At 41.1% G+C, this 22,272-nt stretch overlaps 1 pseudogene; it reads right to left on the reverse strand.

Moving 5' to 3' along the window:
- The window catches only part of LOC143100718 (uncharacterized), a 164,585-nt pseudogene that overhangs the window by 104,706 nt on the left and 37,607 nt on the right, over positions 1-22,272 (reverse strand).

Raw genomic sequence — 22,272 nt, forward strand, 5'->3', positions numbered from 1 at the left:
GTGCTTTCTTAAAGGAGCTGCACCATTTTACAACAATTGCATCTACATTTTCATATTACAATGTTTTGTCAAGTGTAAGCTTAAACTACCGTGATCAATTTAAGTTCCCGTGCCCCCGCTGAAAGTCTCTTATGCTCTTATGCGCTTATCGTTTCACTATCAAATCTATAAGTAACCGTGACAAATAGGGTATAAGATATATAAACTCACGCTATTGTATTATCATATATGTTTGATAATGGCTCAGCTTTCTCTGATTGTTCTACTGACTTGGAAACTGCATCAGAAGCAGTAAGTCAAGTCGCATCAAAAATAGTAGTGGCACCAAAGTGACACCTTGTGGTTGTTTGTGTCAACTGCAGTTTGTGCCATTTCTGCCGAGAAAATGGGGATCGTGATTCCTGAAGGAACCCGTCCAAACTTAACAGGGAACCACTGTACATTATTCTCCAAAGCCATTTCATACATAACATTTAACATTTCATTCACACATTCAAATAAATTCTATAATGAATAGCAGTCAAGTTGAGTTTATTTATACAGCAGAACATTTCATACACAAAGGTCATTCAATGTGCTTTACATAGACAAAATCAAACATTAATATTTAACAAAACGGGCACGTATAATGCCATTATTTCAATTCAAGGTCATATATAGATATTATTCACATGCGTGTTCACTGATACGGCTTTTCTCCTGTATGTGTGTGCTGATGGTTTACGAGTTTTCTCCTGTGTGGATCCTCTGGTGTCGTACTAGAGTATAACTTTGACCAAAGGCCTTTCCACAGTCAGTGCACGGATACGGCTTTTCTCCTGTGTGGATCCTAAGGTGTGATTTTAGATGAGCTTTTTGTCTAAAGGCCTTTCCACAGTCAAAGCACCAATGTGGCTTTTCTCCTGTATGTGTGCGCTGATGAGTGACAAGGTCTGAACTAGTATTGAAACTCTTTCCACGTAGTACACTGATATGGCTTTTCTCCTGTGTGGATCTTCTGGTGTTTCAATAGATTAAATCTTCGCACACAGTCAGAGCACATGTATGGCTTTTCTCCTGTATGTGTGCGCTGATGGACAGTAAATTTTGAGTTGTTCCTGAAACTCTTCCCACATGTGGTACACTGATACGGCTGTTCTCCTGTGTGGATCCTCTGCTGGGACTTGAGAAGACTCATCTTACAGTAGGCTTTTCCATTATCTGTATAATGATTTGCCTTTTTATCAGTATGTCTCATCTCATCTGTGTTGATGATGTGCAAAAGAAGTATAAGAAAACATTGAAACAATTATAATTAATAGTTGGGTACACATGTTTTGTTTTACTTCAGGATTCCACAATAGAAACTAGTTATTAGTTACTTACTTGTGGGAAAGGCCTCTTTCTGGCCATCTTCTCTTAAATCAGATACTTCCTCCTGTTTAATTTCCATCATTGGAGACTTTTCTCCTTTGCAGTTGAAATTTGGTGATGTGGGTGTTTCAGTCTTGCAATCATGATCCAGTCCAGGGTTTTCTTTTTCTTTCTGAACTGCAAACATGTATTCTTGAAGGAAATCATCAAACTCTTCTTCTTTTATCTTCTTCACTGGCATGGGCACCAGTGTTGGTTCAGTAAATCCTGACATTTTCAGTTCTGTGATGTGTGAAAAAACCCAGTCAAATAGTGTATCAATTGAAGGGTGTTTGGAGTATTCTATTTCTTTAAACACGAGAGTTCAGAAATCTGACTCCACTCTGGTGTCTATATAATGCTTTTTCTCTCTGACCCATTGGGTCAATCTAACCAATCAGTGACAGGAACCTCTAACGCAAATTAGAATGACAGGGCATCAAATCGGCAGACACCTGTCCACAAAGGAGAGCAGGTGGGGGTGGGGAGGAGGTGTGAAATTAAACATGGGGGAGTAGGAGGGGATTGTGGGTAATGAACAAAGAAAGCTCCAATATTTCCTTTTGTAAGTGTGTACGTTGAGAGCATCACGGTGCCGACCTGTAAACATGTACGTGGGCAGACACCTGTAAACATGTGCGTGGGCAGACACCTGTAAACATATGCGTGGGCAGACACCTGTAAACATGTGCGTGGGCAGACACCTGTACACATATGCGTGGGCAGACACCTGTAAACATACGTGGGCAGACACCTGTAAACATACGTGGGCAGACACCTGTAAACATATGCGTGGGCAGACACCTGTAAACATGTGCGTGGGCAGACACCTGTACACATACGTGGGCAGACACCTGTAGACATATGCGTGGGCAGACACCTGTAAACATATGCGTGGGCAGACACCTGTAAACATGTGCGTGGGCAGACACCTGTACACATATGCGTGGGCAGACACCTGTAAACATGTGCGTGGGCAGACACCTGTAAACATGTGCGTGGGCAGACACCTGTACACATGTGCGTGGGCAGACACCTGTAAACATGTGCGTGGGCAGACACCTGTAAACATGTGCGTGGGCAGACACCTGTAAACATGTGCGTGGGCAGACACCTGTAAACATATGCGTGGGCAGACACCTGTACACATGTGCGTGGGCAGACACCTGTACACATACGTGGGCAGACACCTGTAGACATATGCGTGGGCAGACACCTGTAAACATATGCGTGGGCAGACACCTGTACACATGTGCGTGGGCAGACACCTGTAGACATATGCGTGGGCAGACACCTGTAGACATATGCGTGGGCAGACACCTGTAAACATGTGCGTGGGCAGACACCTGTAAACATGTGCGTGGGCAGACACCTGTACACATATGCGTGGGCAGACACCTGTAGACACTTCACATAAAAGGGTGGGTGGGGTGGAGGTGTGAAATTAAATGTGTGTGTGTGTGTGTGTGTGTAGGTGGAGGTAGGGTGGAGGTTAGGTGGAGGTTAGGTGGGGGTAGGGTGGAGGTGTGGGATGAAATGTGACTTTTTTTTTGTTGCAACTTCACACGGACTTTAAAGGACATTATCATTTGCACAACAACATAATCCACCAACATTCCACATTTCTTTTTGTAAATGTTGGTCTGAACAAACCATTTCATGTAACAAATAGCAATGAATTTGTTCAAACAGCTATGATGAGATACCTTGTCATTGAGATAGTCATGCAGTATGGTTTTGGAAAAAGAATAGGAGATGAGCTGCCAGAGGAGAATGAGGAACCCTGTGAGGATGAGGAGGGTGAAGATGTGCAAGCAGGCCTACAAAATGCTGCAAATGTCAATGGAAGTGCTGTGAGGAGAACACTGATTGAAACACACTTTGTAGCCTAATCAAGGTATATCAGTTATTCCAGAGCTATGATTTAAATATATGTGCTTATATTTGTTTACAGTTTAAGTTATTATCCAACTAATATAGGCTAAATATTTTGTCATCCATACAGGGAGGAACTGATGGGACTTCCATTTTGCAATGCAATATTTATTAAACAATATGAAACAACAATAAACAAACATTTAACAAATATTTGATATGCCTACATCATTCCATGTAGTAGAGCATCAAGGGAGTCCTGAAAGTGTCTGGCTCATCTCTAATTGTTGTTTCTGCAGAGTTAAAACTTCCTTTTTAAGTAAGAGTACTTCCTTTTGTAACTTTGCATTTTCAATGTCCAGAAGACACCGCTCCTTCTCAAGTTCAATTATTTCATGGTGGGTAGAGATCATCTTGGTGCGCTTCTCAGGAGGTGTAACAGAGGGTATTGTTGCTCCGTTATCCTTCACTGACTGCAGGACAACAACCATGTCATCTATTAAAAAAAAACACACACACAAATTCTCTCAGTTTCAGACCAGTTGCATCAACAGAACAGTTATCAACTTACCATTGGTGCCAACTCTCACGCATTGGCCGTGAGACACACGCATTTGATTAGTTTCACACACTCACACGCCACACCCCCGATTTCTCACGCTGAAGTGTCAACCCGGTGGGTCAGATGCCTGAAAAATGAGTTTAGCCTATCTATAGATATACCTGTTGAGCCACGGTTATGCTTTCAGAGACGGTGAGAAGGTTCAAGAGCACCCCCTGTCTGTGGAATTTTCTAAATTTTCTCTCATTTGCGATGCTACTTCAGAAGCCATCCCAGGCGCATTCCCTCCGCATTTCCCCGGCTTCAGGTAGCCTATGCTTTGAGTATTATTGAGTATTTTTCACGCTGAAGTGTCAACCTGGTAGGTCAAATACCTGGCAGATGAGGTTCAACTAAACTAAACCTATACATATGATACAGTGTTGTAGTACTCGAGTCCAAGACTCGAACTCGAGTCCGAGTCATTAGCTAAATTTAGAGACTCGTGACTTGACTTGGACTTGAGCACTGATGACTCGAACTTGGACTCGGACTCGTGCATTCGCACTCACGATGACTCATCGAGGACTCGACTTTTTTTGTAATATATCATAAGGCTATAATTGTAGTATGTCATTAGGCTATAATTTGCTACATGATTTTAATATCTAAATTATTCGTAATACTAATTTTAGTTCAAGGGAATGTTAGGCTACTGCTTCGTGTCGTAGGCTACATCGCAAGTCACATCATGTTCACATGCAAAGCAAACTAACGTTAACTTTAACACCAAAATGCCTGGAGATATGGCCGCCGCTATTTCAATGTAGTAGGCTATTGCCAGGCAATATTAGTTCTCATACATGACATAACATTAAGATTACCCTCAGCCTAGGCTAAACAACACACACTGCTGCTGGATAACTGATCATCATGACTTGGTGAACAGTGTTTTCCCTGACTGACGCGAGAAGCGAGGTTCCATTCATTAATTTTCATTCGGGGCGTGCCCTGCCGTGCTTCTGTCTGTTAATTTGCAGCAGGCTATTATCGGATGAAAGAAAAATAAACTAAACGTTTCCCCGATCAAGAAATAGCATACTTCTTAATTTTGGTGTCATAAAATATAGAAGCATAACATTAAATTGCCTAGTAGAGTGTCCATGTAGTGTCAATGTAGGCCTACGTGTCTGTGAAACTGACAAACTGAACCTCTCGTGGGTAGGCCAGAAACAACTATATTTAAAACCACGAATGAACTGGATTACTGTTACTGTTCAAACGAGCGATTTCATAGCCTAATCCACTGCACGAAAAAAAAGGAAATAGCAACGTGTTCTATTTCTAACAGGTGAATATCGTAGCAAATAGTATGGCGATGGCAGCTTAAAAAACATTTATTTCACTGATCTCGCTGAAATGAACGTGGCCTGTTGCACAAATAAATTAATTAGGCAGATGATCTACATCTTCGTTAACCTAAAGCTAGTTTTCATCTCTATTGTTGACGTGAAATATGTCTCCATAGTGTCAGTGAAGTGATAACATAATTATGCAGTTGCCGGTAGCCAGTGTTCACGTCACGGGAGTCAGAAAGAAGCTACCAAGACGGGCCCTGCTCTATTTCTGTCCCTCCAAAACTGCGCTAAAATTGTGTAGGCTATTTAACAGCCAGAATAAAAAAAAGCCCTTTTATGATCCACACTACCTTTTACAAAATAGGCCTACTCCAACGTTCATCTAGCTCTTGTGAAGTATGAACTTCTACAACACTGCCTATACAATTGTCAGCAGTCAACAGCATAATGTGACTTAATGGCTTGTGTGATTGGGATGTGGATTGCTCATTTATTATGAGTAGGCCTATAGGCTATGGTATAGCTATGGTATGGTATTCTCTCCGAAATAATAAATACAACACATTGGGTTTGGCAAGAAATTTGGCAATACTACTTTCACACAAGTGATGGCACCCCTGCTTGGAGACAGAAGATTGTCCGTTTTGCTTTTAAGGATTTCATCTGCAATGGAAAAAAATGGAACGACATGTAGGCTATGCTTACTTTAGTGCTGGACTTGGACTCGACTTGATCAATAGGGACTCGACTCGGACTCGACGTGGATTAATAGTGACTCGACTCGAACTTGACTCGGATGAGTAGTGGACTCGACTCGGACTTGACTTGGAATTTTTTTTTAATGACTTGGACTTGACTCGGACTTGAACACTGAGGACTCGAACCTGGACTCGGACTCGAGGAATAGTGACTTGACTACAACACTGATATGATATCACACATATGAACATGCGGAATCTAGGCTTTCCAATGATATTAGCGCCAAGTTGCTGTGATAAATGGTTCGCGAGAAAATTAACATTGAACCGACGTGCAATTTAGGCTAATCATATTTGCATTTTGCACACAGTGCACATTACTCTCGGTTTAATATTTCACTAACCCTTCACACAACACGTGGCAAACCCAATATCACAATAAACAGCAAACCGTGCCAAATACGAGGATATAAAGCATGCCTCTGTGCAATAAGTGGTTCCTGAGTAATCCGGTTTTGAAATTGCAACACATTTCTGCATAGCCTCATTAGGGCGAAATTATAATGTATTTTAAACTAAAAGACACATTAGGATGTAGGCTATGAATCTGATTGAATTTAGTATTGCCCATCCCCAAAATGCACCAGAATACAGGAAATCACATTAAACAAATTAAAAAAATTCTGGGGGAGTACCCCCCGAACCGCCCTTCCACATATGCGACAATTAGTGGGGAGCCCTTAATACATCTGGGCCCAGGGGCCCGAAAGTTCATAATCCGTCCATGCCTGGTGTCCCTACACCTGAGAACCACTGATGTACGTTTTTTTTACTGTACGGTATAATGCTGAATGAGCCAAACAAAAATTTCCGCAGCAAAATTTTGGTTGGCCCCACCAAATCTCACTCCCCACAGCCCTGACTTACTGAAGTCTGTTGTTTTGTCCAGTGCGCCGTCATCATCGTAAGGGTTGGGGAGGGGGGCAATCTGCTGCGGGATAATTTCTGTTATCTTAGTTGACAGCAGGTCAGTCGTCACTTTTCGTGATCCTCCGCCCGTCTGAAACCTCTCCCGTCTGTCGTCTGCCGCATCAGTTTTAGCCTTCATCTTTAGGTTTTTCCAGCACCCTTTCAGTTGTGTCCTGTCCCTTGCCTCCTTAACGCCAGCTGATCCATTACATTTTTCGGCTAACTCCAACCAGGCCTGCTCCTTCTTCTCTGTAGTCGCGCTGTCCGTTTTTTTGTTTTCTATCACTGCCCCAAACTCTTCCATGAGTTCCATGAGTCCATGAGCAATTTTTTTTCAAAAGTGGAAAAATTTGATCCTCTCTGTCGTCGCATAGTGTAGGCTATATCGTGTGCTAGTCTACGGCTACAGTTAGCGTTACAGTAACGAAAGATTATAGAGTGCTACTAGTAACGGTAACTTTATTGATAAAATGAACAGCCGCGAGACATTTGTTTAAAAAGTAGCTAATAGGCTATTAAAAATCTATGGTTTACAGCTATCATTTGGTATCATTTAACATCGTGATTTGTTTACATCTTGTCAGAATCCATCATGGCGGACAATGAATATAAATTAATCTTATGTTAATCTTTGTTTAAACTGGTTTTACTAATCCAGGGTTAAAATTAAGATGTGCAACGAGTCTCTGGTTAAATAAACCCCTATTTAAACTTAGATTTACTAAACCTAGTTTAGGCCTAAACTAGGATTAATTTAAACCACGTTGGTGCAACCCGCCCTAAGTAGCCTAAAAGGCAACATTCGAAATGAGGAGAAATAAGGCAAGATAAGAGTAGCCTAATTGGGGAGAAAAGCTGAGTAGCCTTGGCTATTTTTAAGATCTTAACATGAACTTAAAATAAAATTTGAGCTGAGACAATGGATATTCCACAGCTGGTTCCTTGAACCCATTAATCAGCAAGTTTAATTTAATTTTTTTTGTTTTTTTTATGTTGACCCGAAATCCTGGAAACCCAGGAATATCACGTTGTTGGGCAGTGAATGGATAGGCTTAACTAGATTGTGGTGGATCAATCATATTGCCTTCTTAAATCGTAAAATATTCTGTGGTCTCAGTTCACTGTTGAATGGGCCCAGCATACCCTATGCTTGCTCAAAATATATGCTTTCTCTAGTAGAGGTGCTTCAAATTGGCGCTTAAAATCGCCTGTCTCAGAATATATAGAAGAGGTCCAGGGCAATTCCGCGCAAAACTGTCACATCCATATTTAGTTGGCGTTACGGACGGTATTGCCCCCGTATCGTTATATAAAGCTCTGTTCTCGCTGTCTAGCTTTCTCTTCTTTGGGCAATCGATGATTTGAAAATAACTTACTTATCGTTAACAGATATCCATCTGATTGTTTCTCGTCCCGTCTCCTCTCCTTGCTCGTTTCAGGCTATCAGTCTCTTCTCCATAGTAGGCTACTTTACTCACTGACTCGACTTTATCAGAATTCACAGATTTCACTGGCTGAGTAGCAGCAAACGAAATTATGGTTCCTGAAGCTCCTGATATAAATGCTGTTATCCTAACCAACGACACATTTAGCGCAGCTTTGAAATCTTACGTGAAAATCTAAATTAGGCTATTATGATCTGGGTCCAGATAGGATCACGTCACGGTCCGGACTTGGACCGCGGTCCGCCATTTGGTGATGGCTGGTTTAGATGTTGTTGCCTGCGCCACTCGGCCTCCGGCCTAGTGGTTACGGCCGAACAACATCCGTGGGAATATCCATGACCAATCCCACTCTCACTCGTGCTATATTACTTAATTATGAAGTGTTTCTCTTGTAGTTATCTTCTGCCTTAGATCCATTCAGCTCGTCATTAAACAACAATAATAATCCTAAAAGTAAGCCATTTTTTCAATCTTTTCTGGCAAACTTTTCTGCAATTTTAGGGTAACTGTGATCACTGTTCAAATCTAAAACAGATTAAACAGTTAATTCAAAGATTTCCCAAACCAAAAACACCAATATGCATTTTCACACTTTTGTGTGCACATGCATGCTTTGGTAAACCTTAACTTTCATTTTTAATTTAACCTTAATTTAACTTTCATTTAATTAAAATACCATTTCAGTCTCATCAGTTTTGCTCATATTCTAGTCTAGTATGTACCTTCTGATGGGCTGTAAGAGCTGAGTAATGTCTGAAACTCCACCCACATATAGTGCACTGATATGGCTTTTCGTTTGTATGTGTGCGCTGATGGGAGGATAACTCTGCCTTAGTCTTAAAACTCCTCCCACATGTAGTACACTGATATGGCTTTACTCCTGTGTGAATCCTATGGTGTCCTTGGAGATGAGACATCTGATTAAAGGCCTTTCCACAGTCAGAGCACTGATACGGCTTTTCTCCTGTGTGGATCCTCTGGTGTGACTTGAGGTTAGATGTTTGACTAAAGGCCTTTCCACAGTCAGAGCACTGATACGGCTTTTCTCCTGTATGTGTGCGCTGATGGGTGACAAGGTCTGAATTAGTCTTGAAACTCTTCCCACATGTAGTACACTGATATGGCTTTTCTCCTGTGTGTGTGCGCTGGTGGGTGTTGACCTCTCCCCTAGTCCTGAAACTCTTCCCACATGTAGTACACTGATACGGCTTTTCTCCTGTGTGGATCTTCTGGTGGGACTTGAGATGACTCTTCCAACAGAAAGTTTTTCCACACTCAGTACAATGATGTGCCTTCATCGCAGTATGTCTCATCTCATCTACGTTGATGATTTGCAAGATAAGTATGGGAAAACATTTAAATCAATGAAACAAGTATAATTATTTGTTTTGTACAAATGTTTCCTCAATACAAACAAGTAATTAGCGACTTACTTGTGGGAAAAGAGTCTTTCTGGAAATCTTCTTTTAAATCAGATTCTTCCTCCTGTTTAATTTCCATCATTGGAGACTGTTCTTCTTTGCAGTTGAAGGTTGGTGATGTGTGTGTTTCAGTCTTGCAGTCATGATCCAGTTCGGGGTCTTCTTTTACTGTCTGATCTGCAAACAGGTCATCTTGAAGGAAATCATCAACCTCTTCTTCTTTTACCTTCTTCACTGGCATATGCAGCACTGTTGGTTCAGTAAATCATGACGTGTCAGACTCCAGTTCTGTGTTGTGTTTGACTATTTCATGGAAAATATGTTAAGTTTGAATTTGATACCAGCAACATGTTTCAAAAAAAGTTGGGAGGGGAGCATGTTTTACCACTGCTTCACCTCTTCATTTAACACAAATCTGTAAATGTTTAGGAACTGAGGAGAACATTTGCTAGAGTTTCGAGAATGATATGTTGTTCCGTTGATTTCTGTTCTTCTGTAAGGTCAGCTGTTTATTATGATATACGGTTTGGTGGAGTGAGGAAGTTGTGAGAATAATTGAATAATATAATAGTAAGAATAATTTTGGACACGCCATTTTTCATAAAAATAAATACATAAAAAAGATAAAAACGCTTCTTTTTTATTCCATGTTTCCCCCACGTTGTCTTGTAACTAGTGCTGTCAGTTAAACGCGTTATTAACGGCGTTAACGTAAACCTATTTTAATGGCGTCAATTTTTTCATGGCGAGATTAACGTTCTTTTTGGTGTAACAAACTTTGTAGTTTTTTCACATGCTGTTGCAACAACTAGTAATGTTAGAACAACTACAACACTACACTGGATCTAGCTAGACCGTGCTGCATGTACACGCCCCCTTTTAGGGGAAAGGGAGCTGTTTGGATAATGGAAACCTATGCTGCATCAAAGTGGGGAGCGAAAAGGGCTTATACTTAGTAAATCTTGAAACAAACGTGAATAAAAGGCACAAAATAAGGTTGGTGTAAGAGTTATCTGTGTGTTTATGGGATTAATGTGACCATTATACTCTTTCCAGTTTATAGCCTACTAACAGGAGTGTCACGAATGTAGGCACAGTCAAACTGCCCGTGGCTGACTATAAGTTCGCCAAGCTTACATGTCATTTACGTTGCATGTCATAACATCAACTAAACATAAGTCACACATTCATTCTATCACTTGTAACATGAACATAGCCTTTTTCCTACAACTAGGTGAGATAATTGGCTATGCCTGTTGTAGCCTACTGAAGTTCCACAGTTGGCTAGCTAGCAAGCTAACCGTTTTACATGGGATATGGTAAGTGTAGCTACGTTCTGAATGGGTTGTAATGTACATAGTTTAGATATGAGTAAGTTACATACACATAATTCTTCATAACTGCCCTGTTAGTAAAATGATTGAATGGCCTGTAAATTAATAACTAGATGTAACATCAAGGTGTGATTAGGCTAGCTGTTTTCAGTGAAAATCAATGATATAATGTTAACTTGTTTTCCGCTAAAATGGGGCGTGATGCAGATTAAATGTAGCCTATCTTTATGATGCGCCTTTAGTAGGCTACGTAAAGGCATGCTGCACACACTTGTTTGGGCTTACGAGCCGGCCAAAGAGTAGATTCGTATAATAAACACCAACGCAGTTCTGAACTCCCCGTCAGCTGAATGGTGTTTTAAATTGCTGTGGACACTGATGCCGACATTAGTGTGATGCACTCTGCTTTCAACATTCATTTACTGTAGCCTACATTAGATTCCATTCTTTTCAATACAACTCTGCACACCAGCATCGCACTTTGCCGCCGTGTAGCCTAAATCACGATTCAGTTATATTTGGTCGACGCCGCTCCATAAAATCCATTGTTCATCCAGTGTTTGCGTGTTAAAAACTTCAGCGCTGATGTGTGTGGCAAGTGACAGTGCACCATAGACTGTAGCCTATAAGCCTATAAAATGGCAGTGCACTAATGTCGAAAAGTTCCTTATTTTCAACTGAACTCAAAGATAATGAATATAGTATTTTATGTTTGTTATGCCCTTTATTAGCTATATTTCTGAAGAATATATTGTGTTGCCTCAGGTCTGCTGCACATCTTTTGACATTTGATTTGAAATAATCAAATAGACCTACGTCTTAAAGTTAAGTTAATGAAGTAACTTGCTTTGCTTTCATTTGAATCCTAATCAAGATACACAATAATTGCTTTATATTGTTAATATGGACTCCTGGAAAGTTCAGCAATGCAAAATAATATAATTTTAATCATGCGATAAAATATGTGATTAATCGTGATTAACTATAGGAATTCAGCGATTAATCGTGATTAAAAATTTTAATCATTTGACAGCACTACTTGTAACCTTTTGGCATGTGACAGTGTCATTTTCAGTCAGAACAAACATATTGGTAAAGAGAAAATCAACATTAAATCAATATTGGTCAGGGTTATGAATAATTTTGTTCTTAACTGTATGTATCGCGATAGACACATAATCGATATCAATAAAAATGTGTTTGATAAAACGTTTGATAATTTTATGTTTCATTTTTTTTCTTCATTGGAAGAAACCAAGGGTTGCGAAGCAAGTTTGGTTGCACCTGTTGACCTGCAGTCTGATTGAAGACAAAATGGTGTGCATTACCACAGACAGCAATGCAAATGTAGTGAAGGCGACTTCACTGAACAACTGGACACGGCTGCAGTGTTTGGTGAGTAGAATTGTCATTTTAATGCTTGTCATCCATGTTGGTTCCTATGTTGATTTTATTAGCCAATAAATTAATTATTATTATTATTATCTATGAAAGCAGCTTTACACACTGACATGACTCAACCTGATCTATTATCAATTATTTACGCTGCCATTGTTTTTCTGCAGGTGCTGCAGGAAAAGATAGAAGAGTGGAAAGGGCTGTAGGTGTGTGCAAGAGAGTGGTCTCGCCTTTTCTTGCTCATGGAGGAAAAAGAGTGCGCTCTCTAAAGTACAGCAACGTCTCCATCTTCCATCACACCAGTTGGTCACAGAGTCACTAACGAGGTTGGGCTCAAAAAAAGATGGTGGCAAGGGTCCTAGAGCAACAAAAGGGCATCACTGAAAACTGCAGTTGGCAAGTCCGACAGATTGAGGGGACTTTTTTGAATGTTTACAACTCTCATGCCCAGAGGTTAAATTGGGCCGGAGCGCACCGGAGCGCAGCTGAGCGCCTCCTCAGGTCCACAACACACCCTGCCGGAGCTCAGCTCCGTCTCCTTCAGCACCAAATATTATTATTCCACTAGAATTACTTTTCATCTCCTGGCAAATACATGGCATATGAGACTGAATAATTAGCAAGACTAGCCTAATATTGAATATCAGTGGCCCAGTAAAATCTCAAGTTCAGGTTTAATTTTTCGCAGTGTACTCGTCACACAGATATCACGTGAACTTAGGGTGACCAGATGAGATTGGCTGAAATTCGGGACGCTTTTTTTTTTCCGCGGGGGGGGGGGGGGGGGGGGGTGTAGGCCTACATAGACTATTATAAAACATAATGAATTTTCAAACCTGTACCAAAACACAAAGAAAAAAGAGTTTGCAGAGGCACTCTGAGGTTGAAAAAGTATAAAAGCCTTTAATTCATCATGGCAAGCAAGAACTGGTTAAAAGCACATGGGCCTACGCGTTGCGGCCATGTTGGCCTTCATCAGGGCATGTACCAAAACACATTTTTATTCAAACATCAAGTCTGCCTCACAACAGTCATTGTGAAAAAAAAAAACAATGACTGTGTAACAGTGCAAATCAGACCTTTCAGAATAAAGATAATAGCCTAACGCTAATAACAAGCCTTGCCAAAACTATGGGTCATTAAGTAAGAATACAAAATAATTGTTAGATTAAGTAGATTAGGCTATGTTAAAACGACATCGGACATTAGGCCGAACGTATTTTTTTTGCACACATGACGCCTCCCCTCCGTGAGAAACACCAAACTCTCTTCTAAACACTTTGCAGAATGCTTTCATCTCATCACTTAAGGCTTTGTCAATCCACGGGTACCTCCACCCACTCCTCCCGGTACCTGCATAGACGCTTTTGCTTTTTAGCGGCTTGTTGGGGTTCCGGTACATCAGCCATGTCAAGGAATGAATGAAAATGAGCTAAAGTCAGTGCATATTCGCGCCTAATTTAGAACGTCAAAAAAGAAACAAAGTAGCCGGGGCTGCATCCAGACACTTAGCTTCCGTCAGAGGGCTGCATGCAGCTACTCAACCTCTCTACGGACAGTTTTTAATGTTTATCAGACAGGGATGCAAACAGAGGTATGGTCAAAAAGGAGTGAGATTATCGAAGCCCACGCCCCCGCAGGAAATATCATATAATTACATTTTGCCACCACCTCTGCCATCCAGGGCTCACCCTATTCACACAAAAATGTTCTTTATATGAAAATACACTGTCCCAGTTCCTTGGCAGTGATGCAAACACATGTGAGGTTACTCAACTCATTACTCAGCATGGTTGCACAGTGCTTGCATGAGAAATACTTCCCAAAAACCTTCTCTAATTGTAAGGATGCCATATAGGGGTGTAAATCACAAGTTTCATCACAATTCGATACAATATTGATTCTTTAAGCCAATGATTTGATTATTTTCGATCCTTCAAAATTTTTAGCAATTCCATGTGTTACTGGGGTCTGTTGATTCATGGATTCAAAAATGCCAAATATTATAGGCTTAATTATAGGCCAAATACTGAACATTGACTGTGGAATCAGGTAACACACTTTTTTCTCTTTTCCTCCCCTAAAACCTCCTGTCACTCGCCAGATGCTTTTGAATTTAACATGGTTTAACTCATATGTTGCAGTCGAAGTGAAAGGAAACTAGCCTATTTGGAATATTCTGTAGGCCTGCTGTTCATTTTATGAGAGCAATTTAACTGACTGAACAAGTTTTCATCAGGTTATTGAATGCTTTATATGTGAATGCTATATACTTAATTTACCATTAGCTAGATTAGAATGGTTCTATACGCAGTTGTCATATAAATGTTTTGTTTTGTTTTTCGTGTTTTGTAGTAGGCTATTCAAAGCATTTCACGTTCATCACTCGTGGTGCAGGCCTATGTCTTGAGTGATCGCTGTCCCTCTAAATGTCTGGGACTTTAAATTAGGCCTACGTTTTGACTCGTTTTGCTGTTTTTGTCTTTCATTCAGTTTTCCTACCGTTTTAATTAATGACACGCAATTCCGTGGTTGAAGTAAGGAATTGTTTTTACCCGTATTCTTGCAATTCCCACATAACATTAAATACTAGGCCTAGGTCACTGACAGGAATAATTTTATTATTGTACGGTTCCGGATGATCAGTCAGATGGCAGCGTGTTGCGTGTTGAAACTTCCACCTGGCTAGCTATACTGCGGAGGTAAGAGCGCGAACTGAGAGAGTTGCCTCCTAACGGAGCCTATATTTTCTTAGCTGCTAGAACGATAGACTACAGCTCCTTTGCTACATGATCAAAGATGAGTGGAAGTTATCAGAAGCACATTAACCAGCAGGCCCATATGAGAAACGCTCTGGTTCCTCTTGTAGCCTGCGGTAGATAACGTGAAAAAAGCTATCTCGCCGGAAAGCATCCTTGATGATCAGAACCCCCCCCCCCCCCATTAAAAAAAAAAACTCTTCGGATCTGCACGATTCACACAAGTCACCCAAACTGACGTGAAAAAAGCGGGAGGCGCCGAAAAGCGCCGTGTTTGCATCCCTGATCAGAAAATAACTACTCAGTATTCTGATTGAGTATAATTTTCGGGACAATTAGGGCAGGATTCGGGATTCGGGACAACTGCTTGGATATCGGGACTGTCCCGATTTTTTCGGGACGTCTGGTCACCCTGAACGAGCGGAATCTTAGCTGTCCAATGATATTAACGTCAAGTGGCTGTGATAAATGGTTCGCGAGAAACTTAACATTGAACTGAAATGTAGACCTAATCTTATTTGCATTCTGCACACATCTCTGCACAAACTTTTCACTCAACACAAGGCGAACCGTATATCACAATAAACAGCAGACCTTGCCGAATACGAGGATATAACACATCTGTACAACAAGCGGTTTCCGAGTAATCCGTTTTTTAAAATTGCAACACATTTCTACATGGTCTCCAACTTTGGGCCAAAATTATAATGTATTCTCATCTAAACTATTTAGCCTACAGTAGGCTATGTCAGTAGAAACGTTTCTGTAAATTGCTTAGCCAGAGTATCCCACCATCATGGTTGTTATATTGTCAGATGCTATAATATAGCCTAATATAATATACTATACTAATATAATATAATGCTTCCTAATGCCATGAATGCAAAAATATGAGGGAAAAAATCATGAGCTGATTGATATAAAGGCTGACATAAGACATATTGCATTTAAGACAAATATTATCACATCTACTTTCCCAGATATGGGTAGCCCAGACTGTCCTGAAAAAGGAAGATATAGCATGTATAGATGCCCATTACAATGAACAATATGACTAGCTTAAGCCTTAGATTAACTAGCTGAACAACACAGGTTGTTCTGCTACAGGCTACTGCATAATTTCATGGAGTGCTGAAATGTACACTATTTTTGACCATTTCTAAAAAGAAACTCAGAAAATATGCTTTGGTTGTGAACTTATTGCAGTATCATAACTATTCTGTGTGTGCAATGCATGGTTAAAACTCTGAACCGCAAAATACTTTCAGCTACAGCACAAATATTTCCATCCATATATTTTATAATCATTTTGTCTAATATTATGTAATTATTAAGTCTAACCTCTGAATTTCTTTTGAAAGTGCACCAGATTGATGCATTTAAACGTAAAAATATACAACATTTTCTTATGGGGGAGCATGCCCCCGGACCCCCCTAGGGAGTCAGTGCCCCAGTGCAGCTCTAGATCTAATGATGCCCCGGATCTATAACGATGAAACGGACCCTGGAAGATGTTTTGAGGGGCGGTAGAGATTAAAGATGTAAACCCAGAAGTGTGCAGAATCAGTCATTTTGAAGTAGGCTATAGAACTATGCATTTAGTAGAAAAACCCTAAAGAGAGGCACACCATTAAAGGTAAAAATAACAATAAAGTAGGCCAGGGATGGATTACTGCATGGGCCTACCAGGCCCAAGGGGTAAGGGGTAAGGGGCCCTGAAGCCCAAGCCTTTGCATGGAATCATTGCCTCAATATCAACAAATCAGGATGTAGGCTATGAATCTGATTGAATTTAGTATTGGCCATCCCCAAAATGCACCAGATTACAGGAAATCACATCAAACAAATTAAAAATGTTCTGGGGGAGGACCCCCAAACCCCCCCTCCCACATATGAGACAATAGTAGCCCTACCTTACATTTATACTGGAAAAAGAGCCCATTTGGTGTAAAAACACATTGGCATTTTATCGTTTAAAAAACGAACGTTAGTTCACTGCAAACACTGCGATGTAGGCTAATAATTGCCTACCAGTATCAGTGCAGGAGCAATAGAAAACATTGTTTCGATTTCACTCAATGAAATAAGAGCTCTTCATAATATTTTATATAATACCTTGTTGTCATTGAAAAGTTGTTGTCCTACACCATGGGTCTCCAACACGTTGCTCTCAAGCTCAGTCGCTTGCCGTCCCCTTCTGAGCTTGCCAGAGGCTGAAGCAGTAGGCCTAGGCTACTAGTACTACATTTAAAGACAATTGTTGCCGCGACTGGAGGCATTCCAGCCTACAAATTTAATAAAGTAAATCATGCAGTTCAAACTCAATTTAGGCTACTTGGCTACGCAATAAGGTTTCCATTACAGCACAGCGCACGTTTTGAATGAATGAAAGCGGCTGCCTTGTCTCGCAATAAACAGCGGGTGAAAATCCCGACTCTTTTAACTACATGACATGTAATAGTGTGCCATCAAATGTCACCCAGATTTCAGTGCTCATCAGTCCCAACATTGAGCAATATAATCAAACTGTCCAAAAGTAAATTAAATTCCAAACCAAACGGAAAATCTTCTGCTTTTAATATTGGTATATGCGCTCCAAACGAAACGCATGTCTTACAATAAAATGCTCATAGAAATAAAGGCATGCTCAATATAGCCTACACCTGCCCCTGCCCAAAATAAAGCCCTGTGCTTTGCGCTGCCTAAGTAAATAAAAGACCCCGGTCATAATTTGAGGATTTATGGTAGTTATTTTTTTATGAGGCTTTGTTAAATAGCCTATTGTTAGGCTAGCCTCTCTCTCACCCTCTTTCTCGACGCCGTACATTTTGACAAAACCTGTCAGATCTAAGCAATATGTTTTTGGTTAAGTTATTGTTTAACACAGGGGTCCCCAACCTTTCATGTACCATGGTCCGGTTTGATTCCCATTTTTTTTTTCACGGACCGGTGGGGTTCGGGGGTTCCATGTTCCGTGTTGTGCATGCATTACTTGAAAAGAACTAGCTCCAGTTATGTATGAACAGTGAAGGTAACGAACGTGAAAAAAACGTGAACTTGAAGAAGTGAAAATTGAACAATATGAACTATGAAAATTGAACAACTTGAAGCTAAATCCATCATGTGTGAACATGCTTAACAAAATATGGTAACAAAACATGGGGACTAAACGTGCATTACGAATATAATTAGTGGGAGCCCTGTGCTTGTTTCCCTGCAACAAGAAGGTTCCATCTGGGGGTGATGGAAGACAGTGACACCCTCAGTGTGTTTGAAATGTCCAGTCGATTGCGCAATTTGGTCTTAGTTGCAGTCATTGCCGAAAACCTGGCCTCGCATAGATACGTGGTGGGAAATGGTAGCAACGTTTTCAGCGATTTTACGGCTATCTCGGGATATTCTGCTTTGGTTTTCATCCAAAAACCCGCCAGAGAGGTTTCCTCATAGCCTACACACTCTTAAGACCACCGTCATTTGCAATTTCGATCAACTGCTCTTCCTCCTGCGCTGACAAGTTAGGACTATTCGGGATATTGACAAATGGGTTGCGGACCCACTCATTGGTTTGCCGTGGATCTTTGGAGGATGGGAAGTAACGCTCAAACTCGTTTGAAAGCGCAACAAGGTGATCGCGCACCAGATGTGAGAGAAAGGGCCCTGCCTCAGTCTCTCCCAAAACCCCCACTACTGTTTGGAACATATCAAATACACCCCGATCCACTCATCATACCCACAAATCAAGCTTGGCTTTAAATGCAGCGACTTTATCTGCCAGTTTAAAGACAGTCGTCATTCTACCCTGCAGTGACAGGTTGAGGTCATTAAGCAACCCGAATATGTCACACAGGTAAGCGAGTTTTGACACCCAGCCCTCATCACTAAAATATGCAGCTAACGGTGACTTTTTTTCTGTAAGAAATACAGAAGCGGCTCTCGCAACTCAAACACTCTGGCCAGTGACCTGCAACCAACCAACTTGGATAGCGTACCACGGTGACCCATTCACTCTCTCTAACAACTGTGCCTCAATATCCTCTGATATATCATCAATTCGCCTATGGACAGTACTTGCAGAAAGCGGTACCTGAGCTATTTTTTTAGCTGCAGCCTCCCCAAGGAGTTCATTGCACATGCCTTTACCAGCAGGCAGAATTAACTCTTCCCCAATAGTAAAGGGCTTCTTAGATTTAGCAATCCGACTAGCCACTATGAGGCTTTTAGCGCAGCCACGTTCACCGATGTGATTGCTTTACGCACTAGTTTTTTGTCCTTCTTGCTCTCGTTTCTTACGCTCAAAGAACTCAAGGGGTTTGTCTTTAAGTGTAGGATGCTTGGACTCTAGGGGCTGTATTTTGGGTCACCAGCGCATGGCGTAATACTCGTTATTCACCCGCGGAAAGTTGAATTCGGTATTTTGCACGTTTATTTTTTAAGCATTGCGCCCAGGGGTGTGGCAATTAACAACCTAGGGAGGGGACTCGCGCATTGTCTAAAAATCGCCATCATACACCACCTAAACCTGGTCAGAAGTCAATGGCGAGTTGTTCATATGCTATTTTAAGATCGCATGTCAACAGTCATATTGGCAGGTGCACGCACCATCCTTCTATCATTCATGAACGCACACCAGCGCATGTCCATGCAAAGCATTAAATTGCACGATTACAATGGGAAACATAATTAGAATAAAGATATTACGAAATACTGTACATCTCATGATGAGCCTATGTTTTCGATGGTAACCCATTGTCAGTCAATAGTGAAAGTAACTGCATATAACGGTCTTGTCGTTGACTGACTCCTTGGTGAAGTTAGTTTCACTTTGCCAATGAGTTCAAATAATACACGAGTGCAAATGCTTGAAGGCTATGCTAGGTTTTAGTAAAGCATGGTTTAAGAATGACTATTCCATACGGTCTCGCAAGCAGCCTCCTTCAAATGCGCCGTTGAATGCCAAAATACCGATGCATTTATTTGACATATCGCGCGTTGCGCCGTTAAAGGGAATGACAGATGTCATTCTCATTGGTTTAAAATGATGTTACGCCCCAAACACACCCATATGACTGATTAAAAGACCTAAGAACACCTTGTTACGCCATGCGCTCCACTTTTGAGAACGAAACCCCTCCCAATGTGAACTGGACATCCTACTAAATTTGAATAGACTTTTGACGAGTGACGATGCACTTTAGAATGTCATGATAGGGCCCTAGATGTCAAATTAGCTTTGATGGTTTCATTGCTCCGTTTGACAACTTATCGCCAAATACCACACATAAAGGACTTGGTGCATGCGAGTCACCGGTCTCTGCGAAACCATATTTTAAATATGACTCGTCATATTTCGTATTGAATGACCCCTTCTTTTTCTTTGAGGTATCTGGCTCACCATCGTCAGTGGGTATTATTGCGAATGTGACATTATTGCGAATTAAATTGAGTTTATTTAGTTTGCATGCATTTTTTTTAAACTCTTGTCGTAGGCTACGGCCCGGTTAGGAATGTCCCGGGCCGCGGCCCGGTGGTTGGGGACCGCTGGTTTAACATGATTCTTTTTTATAATTTATTATTTTGGAACAAACGAGGGTCTCTGTTTAATCTGAACACCTGCTCGCATTCCGCTGCTTTAGAGCACCACAGCGCTTCATCTTCAAGTTTAGCCTAACCGCATGTCCAGTTTAACTGCCACAAGTTATTCTTCTTGTGATAAAGATCTCATTGAGAAAAAACATGCTGTATTTTTGTATTTTCATTGCATTTTTTAATTTATAAAAAGTTAAATAAATAATGAATTTGAATATAGGCCTACAAATATTAATGATTAATTCTCCCGACGATCGACTAAGAAAATGTAATCGAATGCCCATCCCTATCTCACACAGCCCTGCTCTGATTGGACCAGAAGAACCGAGAGCTGTGGATTTTTGCAAAACAAATAACAGGCTCTAGGTGAAGGTAGAAGTGCGGGTTTATGTTGTTCTATGTTGTTATGTTGTTCTATCGGAGCATAGTGTCAGTTTCAGTGAATATGATCAAAAAAATCTTGCCAACTGCAGCTTGAAGTGGCAGGATATTGACGTCTTTGAGTCAATGCATGCAGCCTTAACTCCTCTCCTCACAGACTTCCTTTCTGTTGACAGACTTCCTTTCTGGGGAGTCATATGTGACGGTCTCGTACGTGAAGCCTGTGCTCCACCTTTTCCGCTCCAATATGCTGAAAGTTAATGAGGGGGACATTCAGCTCACAAAAGAGCTGAAGACGGAAACAATGGCCTATCTTGACGAGAAATATGCTGGCCCTGACACAGATGATCTCCTTGACATGGAGACACCTTTGTGGACCCCAGGTCTAAAGCCCAATACACTCAGCTCACAAAATAACTGAAGACGGAAAAATTGGCCCATCTTGAGGAGAAATATGCTGACACAGATGATCTCCTTGACACCTTCGTGGACCATACGTTAGACCAGAGAAGGTAGGGGCCATTAAAATGAGAGCAGTGTCTGAGATCATGGATGAAGACCAAGGCCAGTCACGGTCAGGGCCTTCTGAGGGAGCAGCAGACCAAGGTGCAGAAGGAGGAGCTGCCAGTGGACCACCTCCGCCACTGGGCATAAATAAAGAAGCAACGCAAGTCATTGGGGAGCTTCTTCAAAAAACAGTGTCAAGAAGAGGATGCTTTGCCTCTCACTAAAAAAACGTGGAGAGTGAGCTGGAAAGGTACCAGATGTGCCGTGATGCAGACAGTGAGTCTGAACCTCGACCGGTGGAGGCTACGTGAATCCCACATTGTCTCAGCTGGCAAAGAAGTGCTTGTGCATCCCTTAGAAAGAATGATCAGCACTGGGGGGTAACACTGTCACATGCACCAGGGCAGCGTCAAAACCAGAGAATGTCAACCAGCTGGTGTTCCTAACATAAAACCTGGAGTGAAAATATACTTAAATAGTTGAAGTATGTTTAGAAAAAGAACAACTTGAAGAGTTACTTTTTCATATTTCTATGCTGGTTTTATATTTCAATCAATGTAACTGTACTGTACTGGTTTTTTATGTTACAGATGTAAAGGCTATCTCAG

Source organism: Alosa pseudoharengus, unplaced genomic scaffold, assembly GCF_046254945.1.
Source record: "Alosa pseudoharengus isolate Yale_2024_CS ecotype anadromous, Long Island Sound unplaced genomic scaffold, YU_APseudo_1.1 YU_APseudo_1.1_scf_1, whole genome shotgun sequence".
NCBI lineage: Eukaryota > Metazoa > Chordata > Actinopteri > Clupeiformes > Clupeidae > Alosa > Alosa pseudoharengus.